The sequence below is a fragment of the Marmota flaviventris genome, chromosome 1 (assembly GCF_047511675.1).
Source record: "Marmota flaviventris isolate mMarFla1 chromosome 1, mMarFla1.hap1, whole genome shotgun sequence".
NCBI lineage: Eukaryota > Metazoa > Chordata > Mammalia > Rodentia > Sciuridae > Marmota > Marmota flaviventris.
The window spans coordinates 112,516,972-112,535,060 of record NC_092498.1 but is presented as its reverse complement, the minus strand read 5'-3'; the positions used below and the strand labels follow the sequence as shown (position 1 = coordinate 112,535,060).

Here is an 18,089-nt window from a genome sequence, read left to right as displayed (position 1 = left end):
TTTAATTTGTTACGTGCATGGGAGTACTACTGTTTTACTTGACAGGAGTATGTTACAAGGACAGATTTGGCAAATAAAAAATCTCATTCAAAACTCTTGTCATGGGGACAGGAAATAAAATGGAAGAGGTCTAGCCACTTGGCAGGCATTGCAGCGAGGTGGCAGGGGGTGGGGGCATCTCATCAGGTCAACTTACTTCAGTAAAATGGGAGCAGGGGTCATTTGCAAATCAAAGGTCATGAGACTTGAGATGGTAGAGTGCTCACTTTTTTCTGTCCTTCTCAAATTTCACTAAACTTCAAGAAATCTGTGACAGCTGTCAAAGCAAGACAGTGCAAGAACAAAAATGTTGAGTAATTTCTGAAATAAAAGAAGGCTGTGAGATTGATGGATGGAGAAAACAAATCAGAGAAGATGGAGACAGCCTGTGCACAAAAGGCAGCTGGGGAGGGAAGAGCTGCTCCTCAGAGGAGCTCCATGGCACAGTAAGCTCAGAAGGAGATCAGGAGGGGCTGGGGGCAGATGGGGGTGTGAACCAACAACCATCCTGGAGAAAAGCCATGCCAGAGTCTCCACCCTAGATCTGGACTGTTTCCAGAAGATGTGTGTTAAAGGCTTGGTTCCAGATTGGCACTATCAGAGGTGGTGGAACCTGCTAAAGGTGAGGCCTAGTGAAAGCACTTCCAATCTTTGGGAGTTTAATATCGAAAGGAGAGAGTGGGACCCTTGCCCATTCGCTTCCTTTTTCTTTCACTTCCTATCATGAGGCAAATGGCTTTGCTCTACCACACACTTCTGCCATGATGTGCCTTCTTGCCATAGGCCAAAAGCAACAGGGCCAACCAGTGTTAGACTGAAAACTGTAACACTATAAGCCAAAATAATGGTTTTCTCTTTATAAGTTATTATTTCAGGTATTTGTTACAATAACGAAAACTCAATGTGCATCTTGTGTAAAGTAGGACCTTGAGGACCTGGAGAAGAAAATGACCCAGTCGATCACCAATAATGCCAGTCCTACTTCAATATTTTCTCTGGCATCAGAGGAAAGAAATTCAGTTCTGCTGGCACCTCCTCCTCCTCTGCCTCTGTCTACATGGTGACGGCATCTTCTTCCACAGAAAGTCGTCTGCTATTTAGAATACCTTGTAGTAAATCAGACATCTTCCTTCCCTCTGTCACTTAGTAGGAGGGAGAGAGGTCCTTCAGTAGTCTCCTGATTTGCACTATGCTAGCCTTTCTACCTAATTAACCAAGCATTTCTTACTAAGATGATCCTTAGTAGTTTGAATTTTTGCCTCAGTCCATTTAGGCTGCTATTTAAAAACAAAAAAGCACCCAGCATAGACTGGATGGCTTGTAAATAACAAATATTTACTTCTCAGAGTCCTAGAGGCTGGAAATTCCAAGATCAAGGTGTTAGTGTCTAGCAAAGGCCTGCTTCCTGGTTCAGTTCCTGTCCTCTCGCTATAACCTCACTTGGCAGAGGGGTGGGGGATCTCTGGAACTGCTTATCCCATTCACCATTCATAAACGCTCCTGCCTCATAGCCTCATCATGCCCCCAGTCCTCTGCCACGAGCAACAAAACTGCCACTTGGGATTAGGTTTCAGCATAGGAAGACACACATCCATAGAAGGAGGAGACACACCTTCATCCATAGAAGTTCTCAACTTCTAATATTCTTTGCCAAAGATGAGAACATGAAAGATATATGAGAGCAATCTGTATTATTCATGCTTATGTCATGGGAAGGCCAAGGGCACTGAAAATGGACAGCTTTGCTCAGTCCTGAGTCTACTAATTTTTAGCTGTCTTCAGGCAATTGATTTAATCTCAAATTTCAGATTCCTCCTGTATAAAATCAAGATGATATTACCTATTGCCTATACCAGACTTACACATAGTGGATAATCAACAAACATTAAAAATCCTCTGTGCCCTTATTTCACACTAGTCCAAGCAGAAGAAATAAGAACAGTGGGAGAGGAATAAACTCCAGCTCAATGTTTTGCTTATCTGTGAGGAGTCTCCCTCTCTGGTGTAACCAGAAGACTCGGGGGGGGGGGGACTTCTTCAACATCTTCTCCAGTTGTTCTTTGTCTTTGGGACCATGATTATGCAGGGAAGGAAGCCAAGGAGTTTCACATACACCACCTCCAATGACCTAACTTACTTGTGGGTACCTTACTGTGTTCCCTTTCTGACTAAGTTGGTGTGCATTGCCCAGTGCAGGGTGTTCAGCCAATCAGAGCAAGGAGAAAACTTGGGCAACCATCTTTCCCCCACCATTTATCTGAAATGAGATCTGTGAGCATCCCAGAACAGGCCATAGATGGTAAACAATATTTCGTACATTTATGTTTCTTTTGGTATTTCTTTTGTCCCCATCATCATCATCCTCAAACAATGATATAGTTTGAATATTCCGTGAGCCTCCAAAGGCCCATGATTCACAAACCTGTGTCACTACAGAGGGTGGTAGAACCTTTAGGAAGTGGGACCTAGGGAGGAAGACAGGTCACTGAGGGCATGCCCTTAAGACCCGGCCCCTTCTTTCCCTCCCTCCCTCCCTTTCTCCCCCCACCCCTCTCGCCCTGATGCTCATCTGCCATGAGATGAGCAGCTTTGCTCCACAATGTGCTTCCACAATGATGTTCTCCCTGGAGACAGGCTCAAAAGCTGACCATAGACTGAAACTATGAGCCAAAATAAGTCTTTCCTCCTTGAAAATTGATTATCTCAGGTACTTTCTTCCCAGCAATGGAAAGCTGGCTTACAGATGGACTGTGCTGCATGTGGAAGGGGGATCCTGCCGCACACCTGTGACAGTGTTGAAGGTTGCAACATCGTCATCCCACATGTGGCCTGGTGGATGTAGGAATGATTATCAAGACAAGAGTCTGCCCCAGCCCCTTCCACCCAAGAGGAAGGTAACAGGAATATGAGTTGGATCCTGTTGCATCTTCCTACTAGGAGGCCTTCCTCTGACAACAGCCCTGGCGATCTGGTTTTTACTTTTATGAAAGGGGCTTATATTCTTGTGTAGGTTCCAAGAGTATAAAGAAGGAGCAGCAAAAAGACTTGATTTGTTTTCAGCAATAATTGGAATGCTGGAGAAGGCTGCCTTTGTCTTCCTCTCTAGACGTCAGAAATTAGAGACAGTCCTGATGTCATGAAGCTTGAGTGATGTGCCCCAAACCCACGTACATACATAGGAACAAAAAATTGATAACAAGCCAATACATGTGAAAATTGCCTGGGCGCAGCCCTTATAATTATCCCCCCGTTTTTGTGGTAGAAAGGTGCTACAATTTGGATGTGTTTTGTCTGCTAAGCATTCACGTGTTGAAAGCTGTTCCTCATTAGGGAAATGTGATAAGTGGTGGAAACTTTAAGAGGTGGGACCTGCTGGGTGTGATGGCACATGCCTGTAATTCCAACTGCTAGGGAAAAATCACAAGTTCAAAGCCAGACTCAGCAATTTAGCAAGGCCTTAAGCAACTTAGCAAGACCCTGTCTCAAAATAAAAAAGGGCTGGGAATGTGGCTCAGTGGTTAAGTGCCCCTGGGTTCAGATCCTGGTACAAAAAAAAAAAAAAAAAGAAGTGGGACATATAATAACATGAGTAGGTCACTAGGGGTGCTACCCTTAGAAGAGATTAATATAGTTTTAATAGGACTCTGGATAGTACCTCTCCCTCTAGTACATGTTTCTACCGTGATTCTATCCACCATGAAGTCTTCACAAAAGGGCAAACAAATGGAGCTAACAGGTCTTGACCTTTTAGCCTCCAAAACTGTGAGCTAAATAAACCATTTTTCTTTATACATTATGCAGCCTCAGGTATTTTGTTATAGCAACAGAAAACACACTAATGCAAAAAGAACTTTGCAACTTGTCTTAAACTTTAAGAGAAATGCTTTTAGATATAAGTTCTAGACCAGTCACTGTCCTTTAAAGATATGAAAATGTTGTTTTAAATTTTCATTAGCTACTTTAGAAATAAAAAAGTGAAGTTTATTTTAATAATGTATTCATCCTTTATGTCAAAATGTTATTTCTGCATGTAACAATATAAAATACATTAACAAAAAATGTTATTCTTGTCCCCATACTATGTTCATTTTATTTTGTTTTGTTTGTTCCCTTTGTTTGTAGTATCAGGAATTGAACACAGGGCCTCACACATGCTAGGCAATTGTTCTACCATTGAGATACATCCCCAGCCCTTTTTGAGACAGGGTCTCACTAAATTACCCAGGTTGACCTTGAACTTGCATCAGCCTCCTAAGTAGTGAGTATTACAGGCATGCATATACTCATTAACACACATTTTCACCTGGAGGAGCACATTTCAAGTGCTCGATAACTAATCAGGGCTAATGATTTTATTTTATTTTTTCTAACTGCATACTGCAGGTCTGGAAAGCATAAGAAAATGTGCAGTTCCTATGTTCTGGCTGGTTACTTGTAACAAGATCAAGGGAGATTAAAATAAAGTTATTTATAGACAGGTTGATTGAGGAGAAAATTCAAACTCCTGTGATAATACCATTTACAATTTTCTAGTGAACCAACACAATTCTCTCAAACTCTGATCCTGCAGACTGTTGTAATACTTTTAAGGTCAGAAATTGAATCTTAGGCTTGATTAACAAAAGGTGAGTGACATCCTGATACTGTAGCTGAGAGTGAGGATTGCTATGTCCCATTGTAGCTCAGCATTTTATTCCAGCCTTCAAAGGTGCTATGTGGTGGAAATGGAATCCAGTTGCTCCTGAGGAATACCTTGGGGAAGAGATCCCAGGACTCAAGAGAGCTCACAGGATTTGGTGCACAATGTCTCAGAGATAATGCTAGAGCCAGCCTTCAAGTCTCCTCCCCCAAATGTCTCCCAGCCACAAATCTGTCACTGTTGGTTTTCACCAAGTTCTCCAAATCTCAGGTATTCCTGGAAAGAGTAATAGAAGAGCAAATAGAAGAGAGTAGGCAAAGATGCGGTGATTCCTCTTTTTAAATTTTTTTTCATCGTCATCACTGTCAGGAAGAACTTCCTCAACCCTCTCAGGGTTCACAGAGAGATTCAAGAAATACAAAGGTTGCATAAATTGTGTCATCTCATCAGCATCCCCAAAGACCTTCTGACCACACAAGTGTTTCAGAGAAATATTTCCCCTCAAATGTGATAGGGTTGCACTCAAAGATTTCTAAGGCCCGACCACCTACAGCATCCAAGACCAGTCCTACAACCCAGATATAGAAGTGTATAGTGAGTGGAGGTCTCACAGGAGTTTGACAGCATTCACTGAGAGCAGAGTCGCCTCAGGAGGCAGGCAGGTGGTCTCTCTGGCTCTCTGATAGCTCCCACAAACCAGGCCAGGCCCAGGGCACCCTGTGTAAAACTTTTGCCTAAAAAAATATTTCTGCTCTCCAGGGCCCTTCTCTGCGTTGGCCTGGGGAGATAAAGGCCAAGGCCCTCCTGCTAGTTTGGGAGGCAAGTGGTTCACAGGCGCTGGGAGACCAGCAGGTATGCCTTGTCTATACTTCAGGCACTGAAATGCCCCTGTGCCCTGAAGACAGCTCACTTCTGGTGGAAGTCCTGGGGAGGGCAGGTCACCTCATTGCAGCTTTGGCCCTCTGTACCTCCTCTCAGGCGCCGCCCATTATATTAGTCCCAGAACCTGGGGAAAGAAGTAGATGCTCAGCTCACCTCCTCTCCCTGCTCTGCTCCCAGCTTTCCCTACCATCTTCCTGTCTCCTCCTTGCCTGGGCACGGAGGGCTTTGCACTCAAGTTGAGAAGCCAGAACCTGGACACAGAAAAGCCTTGAGATGCCAGCTGATATTTAGACTGACGTCTCCGCTGCTTGTTGAGCCCAGAGCTCGCCCTGGGTACTGGAGAGGCCGGGCCCAGGGAGACCAAGGCTGCGCGGGGGCAAGGCTCAGTCCCTTGGCGCCTGACTTGGCGTCGTCACCCAACGCAGGGGCGGGGAACCTCCTGGTTACCTCATTGCCTCATCCAGAAAGTCGATTTGGGAGGCACGCAGGGGTGCGGTGAGCATCAAACCCGCCCTGAGGAGTTCAGGGAAGGCGCGAGACTGGATCTGTTCTGGGGCGCGCAGTCGCTGCGATGGGAACGCCCAGCTCAGCAACGGAGACCCGGCCGCCGCTGGACCGATGGCGAGCCAGGCCGTGAGGCATAGTGGTCTGGCAGGAGGCTGACCCCCCCACTCAGCCGAGCCGAGCTCAGGCAGTGCGCGGATGGGCCCTTCGAGTCCTTCCTACCCCCCTCCCCCGACGCCGCACTCTCAGGCGGTCTGGGCCTCCCGCACCTGCAGCGGCTGCGAGCATTACACCCGCGTGCGGAGGGCGGGGCGTGGGCGGGGCGTCAAGAGCAGGTGAACCCGGTGTTTTTAGAGCGGGGCACCTACCACTGTGCAGTTTTTACTCGAAACCAAAACTATGGGATTTTTGTTTCTAGTTTAATTATGAAAATAATAATGTTCAGTGCGAGGAAAAAGGCGGGGTGGTGGTGGTGGGGAGACTGCAGAAAAGCACCTGAATCCCTAGTTAGAATGACAATTGGGTCTATTTCCATTGCTTAATCCTTGTCTTGCTCCAAAAACAGACACCCTGGATCAAAATAGGACTTTTTTTTTTTTTTTTAAGCCTGGATTTCTAAGGCTTTTCAATATTGTCCTATGTCTTCTCTGATAATGATTAGCTAATATTCCGCTATATAATCGTTCTACAGTCTATTTTATTTAACCCCTTTTCTGATAGAATTTTTAGGTAGTTCCATTTTGGTTTTCATTTTGAAATAATCAAATATTTTATTCATTCACAATAATGAATGCAGCAAGAGTAAGACGTTGTGGCAGATACTGACTAGCCACTCAGGAGTGCCACTTTCTCTATTTTGTGGGTCCACATTTCCCAGCCCCAGCAGCCAGATCGCATTTGTGTCTTGTTTTGTTTCTTTGAATAAAGACACTGGTGAACCAAGCACTTCCAGGTCTGGCCCTGCAATACTGCCAGGTCCTAAAAGTTGTCCCTTCCCTTTCTGGATCCTGGAATAGGAGGTCCAGTGGAGGACTTGAAGGTTGTGGGAGGTGATGGGATTCCTAGATGACTGTGGAACAGAGATCTCTTGCCAACCCCCAGGGTTATGGCTCCAGCAAATAATCAATCTTCATTGTGATGTCTGGGTTTGTTCTCATGGCTGTGCAAGATGCAGAACAAGTATGATACTAACATGAACAGAACTTAAGAAACAGAACTGAGATCCCCATGGATCTCTTCTGCCTTCTACTTCCCACCATTATTTCACATTTTGTGTTTATAAATCCTTTGATTTTCTTCATCACATGTGTCTTGTTTTGTTTCATTTTGAACTTTGTGAGATTATTATATTTTATCCAATTGTTTTTTTTAGTTCAAGTCGTTGCTAATTTTTTTCATTATGAATAATGCTGTGCTGAGTATGTTTGTCTATTTTTATATACATCTATATTTATTTCTTCAGAATAAAATATTAGATCTCATTGCTGGATCAAAGCATATGTGCATGTTTTAGGGCCTTGAACACATCATTTTCAAAAAGAATATACTAATTTATTTTTCCAGCCTTTTCCAACACTGTATTATTGTCAATTACAAATAAAAAATCATAATAATTATGATTTTGAATGAATTAAAATGAATAATAATGATCTTGAATTAATTATAACGACTGTTACAATTACAATGAGGTATAACTATAATGATTTAGTCCATGTGTAATTGCTAATTTGAAGGGAGAAAAAGAAACCCCATCTTTCTTTCTTTTCTTAATGAATCTCTCACCACTTGTGGAAATTACTTTTCTTGAAAAGGTCTGCTGTTGGCAAAACCAAGACTGACAAGATTAAGCTCTCCAAAAAAGGGAGAGTTAGAAAACACAGGCTATAACATTAATTATATATTTATGAAACGTATGTGATATAGCACTGAACGTACATAGCATACATCTTAGCCTTGCATATATATGTTGTGTGTGTAGAAACAGAAATTCTCTAAATCCACATCACAAACATACCATCAGGCAATTCCACTCAAATTGCCTTTTGTTCTTTAATGAGGTGGCTAAATCTCTGTCCAGGGTTGGCTTCTTCTGTTCTTTGAGGACATGCAGACCCCACTGATTCTGCAAGTAAATTGAACCAGCCCCAGACTCAAGTAACACCAAAGTCCTCATCACAGATTTTCAGTGAATAAACCTTACTCATGAGCTTTGCAGTGAAAGCAGTTCTGCCACTTACCATATTCTACCACTCTGACCATCAGTTCCCTCGTTGGAATCATGAGTACAGAAGAACTCTACTGTTGCTTGGCTTATCCAACCCCATTCCTAAACCTATTTCTTGCCTGTCTCTTCGACAGGATCTGGAAAAGCTACACATCATATTAATTTTCCTATTCTCCCTTGTACTAGGGGTTCAGGGAGATTATGTGACATAGTTCCGGCTAATTAAATACGCAGAACTCCTCTCTAGGACTTCTGAGAAAGATTTCTTTTTCTCAAAAATGGAACTGAAGTTGTTGGCATTGCCACATGCCTGTTCACCTTGTTATGATCATTGATGTGGTATTTGGGGCTGCAGCAGCTGTCCTGTGACCAAGAGGGAAAGGCCAACATAATCTAGGAACACCAGCTTTCATACTGTTGAACCTCTGAATGAGCCAATTCTAGGTTTCTTGTTACCTAAATAAATAAATAAATTCCTATTGATTAAATGTTCTGTTACTAACTTTAGCTCATAAGATGGCTTTGAGAATTATGTGATATGGTTTTCCTAAAGGCTAATCAAAATGCCTAGCAGCGTTAAAGATTCAACAAAACATATTTTATGAACATTATTTGTAGTAGCTATAGCAGTACACTGATCTCAATTTCTGCAAGTATTTCAACTCTGACGTATAAAGTGGTTCACAGGTAAGAAGATGATTGTTGAGGATCATTCTCTGCTGCCAAATAGCTATCAGTGATCTTGGGCAAATCATGAACTTTTATTGGTCTTGGTTTCCTCAGCTGCTTATAAAATAATATCAAAATTCCCACTCAGCCCTGAAATTCTTTGATTCTATTTTCTTTCACAAGAAATTGTTTCTGTCTTATGATATAGGATCCAGACTACAGAACCAGAGAAGGACATCTTGAGTGGAGAAGAGAATAATATTTCTAATTTACATGCGTGAAGTTTAAAATAGTCCCCCAAGAGCACCCTGTACCTTCCAGCCAGCTTTTTTGTGTGATGTAATTGGCTATGCCAAATATCTACTAAAAGTAACAACACATGTTTAACCTGGATACCAGCTTAACTTGACGGCCTTGAGAGAAGTGTTATCCAGTAGTATTTTCTATGATGATGGAAATGTTTTAGGCCTGAATTTTCAATATAGTAGCCACTACATGTGACTGTCCAGCACTTGAAATGAGACTAGTGAGAATGAGGAACATTATTTTAAATGTAAGTCAATCTTTATAAATTAAGTTTAAAAACCCATTTGCGGCCAGTGATCACCACATTCAGCATAATTCTAGAATCCAGACCTAACTTCTAGTTAAAGGAAGTGAGAAGCAGCAGAAAAAGTTATGACACCAATGGGAAGGAATCAGATAAAGCCAGGTGGGGAATGGTTCTATAAGACAACAGCCCTGGGGTCCCGAGAAAGACAATGCCATTTAAGACAACAAAGAAACAGCACGAGGGGATTGTCCCAAAGTAGAAGAGATGAAAGAAAAATCTAAAACATTTACTCTAATCTAATTGATAAAACAATGCAGACTTAAGAGATATTCTTGGGTCAATTGGTGAACATAGAATATGATTTGGCTGCAACATAATATTGTGTTTTGAAATATGTATTATTTGTTTTTTTAGGTTTGATATTGGCATTGTGATTATATGACAATTATATTTTTTGAAAATGTATATGAAGTGTTTAGAAATAAAGAGTCATAATGCCTACAGCTTCCTTTCAAATGATGCAGCAGGTGTGTGTATGTGGGGTGTGTGTGTGTGTGTGTGTGTGAGAGAGAGAGAGAGAGAGAGAGAGAGAGAGAGAGAGTTGGAAGAGGGAGAAGAGGGAGATGAGGAAAGTTTATGAGAGTACACTGGAAAGATATAAAGTAGCAAAATGTTTTTATTTACTTTTGTCCTATTCAATTCTGTCTTGTCTGATACTTATGATACTTCTTTTGAGAAAGAAAGCAAAAAATACACCTATAAACCAAATTCCGTAAAGGAGATTCCCCGGCAGAATGTTAAAAATACTGTCTGTATTTTTGTTCTTTATAGTAAAATGTGTAAGAAGATGGAAAAGCTAAAGAGAAAACTATTAAACACAAGAGAATCAAGTCTTGTTAATTTAAAAATTCTCAGAGTCAGATAGCCAACAAGTAAAATTTAAAAATGTCTTCCAGGCAAAAAGAAAACCTAGGGTACTGTCAGCAAAGTATGGTATTAAGTAAAAGGTGTAGCTATAAAATCTTTGTTAACTAGTTTTGCTAAGAGAAAACTCAGCCAGGTGTGGTAGTGCAGACCTGTAATCCCATCTACCTCGGATACCTGAAGCAGAAAGATCTCAAGTTTGGGGCCAGTCTTGGCAATTTAGAGAGGCCTTGTTTCAAAATAAAAAATAAAAAGGGATGGGGAATGTAGCTCAGAGGTAAAGCACCCTTGTGTTCAATCCCCTGTACTACAAAATTAAAAATAAGAAAATGAGAGAGGAGGGGCTGTGGTTGTGGCTCAGCGGTAGAGCACTTGCCTAGCATGTGCAAGGCCTTTGGTTCGATCCTCAGCACCACATAAAAATAAAATAAAAATATTGTGTCCAAAAAAAAAAAAAGAAAAAGAAAAAGAAAATGAGAGAGGACACTCTGGGGTCATATCTCCAAGGCAACTGTTCAGATTTAAACAAAAGAAAAGAAAAAAAAGAAGCTTCAAAGGAGCTGAGAGGAATGTGCTGAACAGCCTAGCAGAGGCTGATGCTGTAATGGGACAGGCATTGGGGTAGGGGCAGTGGAAGGGGTGAGCATCTTCTGTAGGTGGAAGGATGTGAATCAGGTATCCTGCCTTCAAGATGCCTTCAATGGTCCCTGCCACCTGATATTTGTGTGCTTGTGTAGTCACCGAATGCACACTGTAGAGATGATGGTGTATAACTTCAAATGTTTGGCCATAAAAGATTGCAGTTTCTGCCTTGGACTGTCTTAGATTCTTGCTCTGGGGGAATCCAATTACCATATCATATGGACACTAAAAAAGGCCACAAAAAGAATGTACTAGATTGGACAGAGTCTCCACCCTCAAATTCACATGTGTCCTAGCCACTCAAAATGAGATCATATTTGGAAATAGAGTTGCAGACGTCACTGGTTAAGATATCATTGCAGACATCTTGCTGGAGTAAGGTGGGCCCATCATCAGTATGACTGGTTTCCTCATAAGAAGAGGAAAAGAGACAGACACTGGAGAACAACTTAAGGGGATAGAAGCAGAGACTGGAGTGAGACATCCATAAGGCAATGATCACCAGGAATTGCTGGTAACACCAGAAGCTAAGAGAAAGGCACAGAACAGACCCTGCCCTGGAGCATTTAGAAACAGCATGACTCTGCTGACACTTTGATTTCAGATTTCTAGCCCTCAGAACTGTCATTTCAAGCCACCTCACATTGTGGTGCTTTGTTATGACAGTCCTAGAAACCTAAGGTAGAGAACTCCTTCTGCCACAACAGCACCAAACTGCAAGCCCTGTGAGTGAACATCTTGGAAGTGGTCCTCCAGGTCCAGTGACATCACAACCACAGACTCAGGAGGGAGCCTTTGTCAAAACTGCTCAGCTAGACTGCTCTTAAATTTCTTTCACACAGAAACAGATATGTTTATTATTATTTTAACCCACTATGTATTGGGGTAATTTGTTACACAGCAATAGATAACTAGTACTGCAAGAAATTTAGGGGAAGGCTATACCTAGGCATGAATGAATATATTGACTTCTTTATTTTATAATTTATCTATTGTAGTCTAGAGCTTTGATGGTGGTTTGGAGGCTTGTCCTGAGTTATCAACTGACATTGGAGATACTTGAACTGGGATGGAAGGTAACGCAAAGCAGCATGGCCTTAGAAGTGCTTGGAAGACTGCTCTTCAGTCTGCAGAGCACCAAACCCCAGCACTGAACACTTCTTGGTTTTTTTCCTTTGCTTCCAGATTCTACTAAGACACAGCATCTTCTCCACCCCTCCCCACTGCCTGTGGCCCCTAGTCCTACTCTCAGAGTATTGGTTTCATACAAACTTTTCTAGGACATTAGATTCCCATGATCCCAATCTTGAAGAATTTCAGAGAGTACTATTTTAGTCAGCTTTTTTTTTTAGCTGCTGTGACTAAAAGACCCAACCAGAACAATTGTAGAGGAGGAAAAGTTTATTTGAGGGCTCATGGTTTCAGAGGTCTTAGTCCATAGAAGGCAGGCTCCATTCTTCGTGGCTTGAGGTGAAGCTGAACATCATGGTGGGAGAGTGGCAGAGGGAAGCAGCTCACATTGTGATCAGAAAGCAGAGATTCCACTCTCCAGATAACAAATATATACCCAAAGCCATGCCCCAATTTCCACCTCCTCCAGCCACACCCTACCACTTCAGTTACCACTCAGTTAATCCTCATCAGGGGATTAAATCACTGATGGGTTAAGACTCTTAAAACCCAATCATTTCTCTCTGAACCTTCTTGCATTGTCTCACACGTGAGCTTTTAGGGGACACCTCACATATAAACCTTAACTAGTACAGAAGAACAGAGATTATCATAATGAACTCTTATGTGCTTGTCACAAGCATCAACAAATCAGAGTGTATGGTCAATCTTGTTTCACACAGATCCCTCTGGCCTTTGCCTGGATTATTTGGAAGTAAATTTCAGACATTTCCTCCAAAAATATCTCTGCATATAGCATATCACACTTAGTTAAAAATCAACAATAATTTTTTAATGTCTTTAAAGATCTTATCAGTATCTACAATTTCCTTCTCTCACAACTTTTTAAAAAATTGTGTCAGGATCCAAGTAAGATCCAAACCATAAAATTGATTTCTGTATCTCTTGGAATATATAAGTTTCTCTATTTCTTTTTTATCTTTTTGCTTTTTTTTTTTTTTTTTCTTGGAAAAGAAATTGGGTCATTTGTCTTGCAGGTTTACCAACAGTCTGGAATTTGCTGACTGCATCCATCTTTAACATGTTTCTTTGCCCTGTGCTTCTGGATTTCTTGCAAACTAAGAAAAAAAAAAGATCATATTCAGTTGCTTTTTTCTTTTTGTTTACTTTCTTTTCTTTCTTTCTCTTTTCCTCCTCCTTCTTTTTCCTTTTAAAAAATATTCAGAAAAGCAAATATAATGGCAATTTGCAACAAAAGTCCACATGTAAGATTTTTCTTTTTCTTTTTAAGGGTCTACTTCAGCAGTGGGTATATTTCCATCAGAAGGCACACAATGTCTACTGATCTCCAAAGAGCCATGGATGATCACTGCATAATTAGGAGACAAAGCAGTTCCATTTACCCTCTAATATTCCTTCAAATGTATCATAGGTTATAACTCTGAGACCCATACTTGTTTGAAAAAAGTACCAAAAAGAAATAAAGCTCATGTACATGATTTTGTGCTTCGACTTGAGCACAGCTTTTCACTGCTGCTTCACTGTCTCTATTCACTAGGCTCTAGATGTCGTAATGTCACACTACTGCCCATTCAAATGGCTCATCTTCTTCCCCTACCCTCACTCTTCAATAAGAATAGAGATCAGTTTCATATTTATCTTTGACCTTGAAACATCTGAATGCTATTCTGGTAAACTTGTGTTTGATTGAACATCTGTTCCACAACTCACTGGCAATATGACTTTGGGTAATTCTCCCAACCTTCCCAGCCTAATAGGTAGTAAACTGTGGCTGATAAGCCTATGCAGAAGCCTCAGCAGGGCAAAATGGGATAATTGAATGCAATGATGCTTATCAAGTTGCTTTGCACAGTGCTCAGCTCAGTAAATGGTTGATATTATTATTATACATTAGAAATGAAATGCACTCAAGCAGTTAAACCCATTAAATGTATGAAAGCCTAGAATAAAGAACGTGAAGAATCCCTGTTGCTGTGTCCCTTGAGTAGGCCCTTGGGAACATTACCAATGACTCAAGATGTGCTAATTTTAAATTAAATATCACATCTCTCTAAAAGAGCTAGCCATATGTCGGGTGTGTGTGCTGAAACTGCAGTGTCTAAGTGGAAAGAGCTGTTCTCTGAAGGAAGTGGTTGTTATTCCCAGGAGAAACAGGAAAATGGTGTTGTATAGGCAGAAAGAACCAATAAAAGCTCATTTACCTGGGACTGAAGCTGCCCTACTGCTCTCTGAGGGGAGTGCCAGCTGCAGAAGCAACCAATTCCATTATAAAATACTTTTTCTCCTAGAAAAATCATCTGATGTCTATTAATTTGAAAGTGGCATGTATTGAACATGTGCACAGTGCCAGGTGTGTTACTCAGATTATTTTGTTTAATCCTTCCAACAACTCTTTAAATTAGCATTGAAAGTAGCAAAACTCAGATTGAAACCGAGAGAATTCGGATGTCAGTCATCATTCTTGTCATAGTCTCCATATATGTAGGCTGAGTTACTGAATAAACCATGCCTATATTTCCCCAAGATGCTTTAATTTCACAATTTGTAAAATTATTTGGGTGAGGAATCAAGGAATTTCAGGCATCGGTATAATGCATCTGTGAAGTTAGTACTCCTCAAGCTGGGGAAAGAGGGATGGTAGCCTTTGTCTTATCGTTGCACCACAGGCCACTGCAATTTCTGCTTCCTTTGTCTTCCTTCTTCCCCCAGCTACCTCCTTCTGGTCTTCATGACCCCTAAAGTTGTCCTCCCAGAGAGAACTAAGAGAAACACAAAACAATTGAGAAACTGCAGTATCTTGCCAACACTAAATGTTCTTAGTTTGTGAATTTTTCCCTTTGACAAAAAAATTAGTTGGTTTTCCTTATGAGACAAAATAAATAAATAAATAAAAAGACATTTGCAAAATCATTCAAAGTGAGAGAATGTCAAAGAACCCAGAATAGTCTGGCAATGTAGAGTGCAGACAATAGCGCCCTCCCCTGACTAGTCCCCGAGTCTGGTTTCAACATAAGAGCATGATGTTCAGAATGGAGACAAGGAGCAAAGGGATGTTTAAATTCTGTTCAATATGTGGTGATGATGGCTGTGCAGAGCTTAGAGTGACACAGGAAGAGTCACAGGAAGACTACCGACATTAAAACCCCTATGGGCTCAAAAATATCTGGCCACTCTCTGGCCCTTCAAATTTAAGCAGGAGCCTAAGACAGTGAGTTTCTGAGGAGCCTGGGCAAGAGCTTGTGACTAGGCACATTTGGGCTTCCTTCCAAAGTCCCTACAGCCCAGGCTGTCCCCCCACCCAGGTGTCCTCCCGCCCCACGGGAGAGGAGAAGAAACAGGCACAAAGTTGGGGAAGCCAAGAAGCAGATAAATGGGTGACAAATGACCGAGCAGAACATGGTAACAGGAGGATAGAGGAACACAAGTGAGCCCTGAGCACACAGTAAGGAGAACAAGAGCCAGAACAAGGAGAATAAGGGAGAACCTATCATTTACTTAGAATCCCAGCCCATGGCTGAGCACCTTTGATGGCAGTGAGGAGGTCAGGTCAAAGTAGGTTTAGACAACGATCTAGGTGCCCTCCCTTAGCCCAGTGCAAAACTGGAGGCTTTTTTTTTTTCTTGGATAAAGTAAACCAGAGAGGTTTTGACCCAACATTAAGGTCTGAGTGAATCCTGTGTGCTGGGGTGTAGTTCAGTGGTAGAGCCCTTGCCTAGCATGTGTTAGGTCCTGGGTTCAATCCCGAGCAGTACATACACACAGATTACCATCTTGAAGAAATGGTGGCCTCTTAGCTCTCTTCCCCCATTCCTTCCTATTTTGTCGCAAGCAGGGAACTGGGTGGGCTCAGCAGGAACTGAGGAATCCCAGAAACTGACCTTTGTGGTTCCCAACTAAAAGGTCCATCCCAACCACACTACATAGCCATGATTCATCTATGGCCAAATATTTTCCATCCACTTTATCCTCCCACTCATAACTCTGCAGCCTTCTGCAGCATGTCACTGTGTGAACCCTTTAATATCAAAGCTAAATAAGTATAGATGAAAAATAAATATTAGACAAATATTTATGGATGAAAACCAAAGCCAACAAACAGGAAAAGGCAATTCAGATGCACTAAAAAGCAAGCTGACTGTGGCCAGAAGTTGACTGGTCTCAGCTATATGCCCAACCATGTGGGCCTTGGATGCTATCAATCTTACCTCCAGGCAGCTTGCCTCCAGACCAGCCATTCTGGAGCAACGAGAGGACCCAAGGGAGAAACTGTTTTCCTGACGTGGGATTCTGGATCAACAGCTTACTATGGACTATGTTAAAAATATAAACTTTTGGGCCCTATCCCGGACCTACTGAAGAGGAGGAGGTTCGCCCCTCAATCTGTCTTTCAGCAAGTCCTTCAAGTGATCTTTTAAGCATGCTGAAGTTGGAGAACCACTCACTTGTTCTCCCATCCTCCTGGATAGTATTTCACACTGCTTCTTCTCTCTTCTAATCCCAACACCTCCTCCTCCTCCATCCTTACTTAGCAGATGCTGCCTTGCTTGCTTCGACTTCACTTCAGAGAAAACAGAAGCAATCAGGAGAGAATTTCCACAGCTCCTACCACCACCCACCGCCCACCAGCATCTGTTAACCAAAGTTAAATCAAATGTCCGTGCTCCCATCTGAAGCAGTTCAGCACTGGACACTAGTTCCCACCCCTCCTCTCCTATGCAAGGACAGCAAACCAGCACTTTCCCCTTTCTGTCCTACATCATCATTTTTTAACTGCCCATAACAGCACTCCCATCAATTAAAAACATGCTGTTATTTTTTGAAACTTAAAAGTGTTTTCTTGATCACATTGCTCTCACCAGTTATGGCTGTTTCTTTCCTCTCTTGTAATAAACTTCCTTTCAAGTGTGTCTATATCGCGGACCAACTAGCCAATGACTGCCATGCAGCTTAATCTTAAGGTCAATTCTCAGTCTTTATCTTACTTGTCAAAGCATAAGAAACAGCTGATCACTCCTTTCTGCACATAGGTTCAGTGTTCTCACTGTTCTGCTTAAGGCTCTGTCTTCAGTGCCCCTCCTCCCCCCGCTCTCTTTACCCTCATTTCTTTGGTGATTTCATCTGGTCTCATGGATTTATATAATGTCAATATACAAATAACACCAAAGTGACAACTCTATTTCAGATTTTGCTTCATGCTCCAGACTACTCCATGTCTATTCAAACTCAACATATTTAAAGCTCAACCCTCGTTTTGTTTCCATATCATTATTTTACAATGTATGAGAAAATTTTCTTATTTGTTAATTTTGTGTCTCCCCACCAGACTACCAATTCCTTATGGTAATGTTTTTCTTTTTTCTTTCTTTTCTTTTTTGACATGGGGGATTCAGCTTAGAGGCTGTGTATCCCCAGCCCTTTCTATTTTGAGACAGGGTCTTGCTTAATTGCTTAGGGCCTTACTAAGTAGATGAGGCTGCCCTCAAACTTGCAAACCTCCTGCCTCAACCTCCCAAGTTACTGGGATTATAGGTGTGCACCACCACACTGGCTTGGTAATGATCTTTGCCTGTTTTGTTCACTGATAGGTTCCAAGCACCTAAAACAGGGTATGGTGTAGAGTAAGCACTGTGAATATTGGTTGAATAAATCAACATCATCAGAAAGAAACGATACTGCAACCAAAAAAATAAAAATAGGATACCATAAATATAAAAGATAGGCTGAGAATAAGGAAAACTCTAGGAAAAGAAAAAATGAAATAGCCAATAAGAGGACTGAAAGATAAAGCTGAAATCTCAAGTGAGTAAAGCAAAAGAACAAAGAGGTGGTATAAAACGTTAGAAGAAACCAGAGACCATAGT

At 41.7% G+C, this 18,089-nt stretch overlaps 1 protein-coding gene across 2 annotated transcripts in view; it reads right to left on the bottom strand.

Annotated features, from left to right (window-relative positions):
* The window catches only part of Lancl2 (LanC like glutathione S-transferase 2), a 199,716-nt gene that overhangs the window by 20,550 nt on the left and 161,077 nt on the right, over positions 1–18,089 (bottom strand). The window contains exon 10 of one of the 2 annotated variants that reach the window (XM_071614805.1): positions 12,460–13,325. The exons of the other annotated variant lie outside the window; for it this stretch is intronic. The gene's annotated coding sequence lies outside the window, so the exon portion shown is untranslated. Of the gene's footprint in view, positions 1–12,459; positions 13,326–18,089 lie in introns of those variants that run through there. 2 annotated transcript variants of the gene reach the window in all.